Source organism: Mesitornis unicolor, unplaced genomic scaffold (genome assembly GCF_000695765.1).
Source record: "Mesitornis unicolor isolate BGI_N332 unplaced genomic scaffold, ASM69576v1 scaffold51368, whole genome shotgun sequence".
In the NCBI taxonomy this organism is placed as follows: domain Eukaryota; kingdom Metazoa; phylum Chordata; class Aves; order Mesitornithiformes; family Mesitornithidae; genus Mesitornis; species Mesitornis unicolor.
This window is the reverse complement of record NW_010203508.1, coordinates 222-3,219: the sequence shown is the minus strand read 5'-3', so window position 1 is coordinate 3,219 and position 2,998 is coordinate 222.

Here is a 2,998-nt window from a genome sequence, read left to right as displayed (position 1 = left end):
CCCACAGAACTCCAAGAAGCTGAGGCCATGGACCATAGGCCACAGTTACAATTTTGTGGAGAGGTTGTCGTAGCATTTAGTCCAACAGTAACAAGTCCAAAAACAAAACAGGAAACACACGCACTGTGAACAGAAAGGGACTGGCCAGCCACCAAGTCAAATCACAGCAAATGGTCCCTGCTTGTCCTTCACCAACTACTCCTTTGGTGTCTTTCACTTTGATTTACATTTTAACTAATTTCTGTGGAAATGACCCTGTGCAGACCCAAAAGCGGTTTCCTACACTAACAGCTCAACTGCAAGCCAAAATTTTAACAAGTGTAAGCTACCAGCTGCAATGAAGACTGCAATTGAGATTGTATATTCTCTAAACTGATTAAATCCTTCATGCAAATTCAAAATATTTACTCAATTACATTCTCTTCAGAACCAATAAATAGTTCTGTTTTCTGTTGTTCGCTTGGGTATCATAAGGGTGTTCTCATTGCTACACCAACTAAACGCAAAGGACCCTACACACCACTTTAATGTCTCTTAGCACATTCAGCAGGTAGGAAGATAAGAGAGGTGACAGTCCTCCTAGTGACATAACACACTTCAAATAAATTAAAAGCCAAAGCTATGAGTAGGTTAGCAAGCCACTCTGCAAATGACAAATTCACTGTTCAAATGGGTTCTAAAGACTCTGAAATCATAGTTTCACCCTTCTTTCCTTCAGTACTGTACAATATGATCCATAAAACTGTCATTTTCCCGCCTGGCATCTTGTTAAAGTTCCTCTTAACAGGTAGGCCAAGTGTAAGACAGCCCACACGGGACAGTGTCACATCTATGGAAAGCAGACTAGCACCTAGATTCTTACATAAACCTTGACATTCTCTTTTCTCACTCTGATCACATGCTGGTTTGAGGTGAATGTCTATGCCATTTCAATGACATTTACCAGGATAAAAAGCAGTGCCAGCGTGAGACAACACCACCGTTCATTTCAGTGAACTTGAGAAGGGAAGGGTAAAGCAGCTATGACAAGAAACTGAAAGAGGCTTCTGAGCAGCAGCAGTGTGACAATTTAGATATCCACTTTCAAAGCCAAGGTCAAACATTCTCTCCTTCCTCCCTCGTTGCTTCTACCTCCAGGGGTTTTGCACTGGATGTGAACAGTCTTCCTCTCTGCAAGCAAGCAGTTTTCCACTGGGATTTGGCGAGATCATAACGGACAACAGGTGTATTGAAATTTTTAACCAGCACACTATACAATATCCTACACAAAAGGATCCTCCCTATACTTTGGTCTGTTGTTTCTACAGCTGATGCACTACAGGAACTGAAGTTGCACCTGCCTGGAAGCTAACAAAGGCTTACAGAAGCAATAAAAGAGCTGACAAGCAAAGGACTGCACTGTTCCAGATTTGGGTTCTGGCCTGTCTCTGGGAACAAGGTCTATGCTAGCGACTGCCTTATAGCACTGGTCTCTCTATAGCTTAGTCTCTCTGACTAAGTTCATGAGATGCTACCAAAGGACAAATACTAATGCACTTCAAATGTTTTAAGATCAGTATTATTTCTCACTTTCCAAAAAGAAGCAAAGAAAAACATTTGTTATCTTTGGTGTGTCATCTGCCAAAGAATACGCTCCTCTGCAATTTATAGTGCTAGTAAACACAAAAAAGAATATTGTCTAATAGTCTTCCACTGGCAGTAATGCAACAGATATGATCCTGCAAGTTGCTTCTGTAATCCCAGAATGGGGAATCCCCTGCTCTTAGAGGTCTATGACTTTAGCACAGGACAGACCAAGACCACAACAACGACGAGAGGCAGCACTTGCTGAACCAATCTGGTTTTCTCAGATGACGCTCCACACTGACAGCAGCTCAGAGTGCAGGTAAGTACAAGACTCTTCAATGAGCAATGAGGTTTCAATGACTTTCAGTAACTTTTAAGCACTAAGAGAGGATATTTTTTTTTATTTTGGTGCTGAGATGTGGTGGCCTAGGATTTCCTTTTAAAAAGCCTCCCCATGTTGCATTTACCCTTTGCCATAACTTTATGAACCTTGTACAGTTTTGCTGTTTATCCCTCCATTTTAATTCACATACACCCTAAGAGGAAGGTAGGTAAGCATGACAGCAGATATTAGTCTAGTCTAGCTGACTCTTGAAAAATAATTTAAAAGTGTAAAAAAGTTGTCTATAGCTATGTATTTTTAATTATACCTGTTGCCCATTTTCATAGTGTTTAGCACAAGACCAGTCAAAGAAATCACGAAGAACTAGAGGTAGTGCATTTTTTCAGGTATGCTCATTAAATCCTACCAGGTCTGAAAGAAAGTTCTAACTTGGTTCCTCCTTCTACCCTTACTTAATATTTTTGGGACTGACATTTCACATGTTTGGTCTCCACTTAAAGTTTCAGCTGTTTGCTTCTTGACCTCCCTCCAAAAGTTGATTCTACACTTTGAAGACAACTTCTATTTCCAGAGAGTGTCTCCTACAGCATCCCTCTTATTTGTTATCACAAAACTAATCTTGATATTTGACACCACTTGAGGTTTTGCTTGTATTATCACAGCTGAGCCTGGGCTCAGATAGTTCCACTTTGCAAAGCACTGAAACACACTGAACACCTGAAGAATTTCCTAGTATTTAGTTTTCTTTCTTATTCTCTCTGCATCAAGGCTATAATTAACAAATGGGTATTTTCACTCCCTCACTCAGGAAATACTTATCAAAAGGATTGAATAAAAAAAACCCTAACTTTGTGTATGTAGCAGGCTCCCAGAAACAGGTTCGGTTTTTTTAATGACTAGAGATGCTCACTTTCACCTTTTCAGCAAATGAAGAGGCAGCGGTTTAGGCCTTCAGCTAAAATCCCATTTTCTTTATGTGCACAGCCTCTGACTTGCTGGTACTTGTACAGAGAGGAATTTTAAGTCCAGTGCACACGGGCTGGGGCCGAGAAGCCTAGTACGTTTTTCTCTATGGGTACATTTTACTTC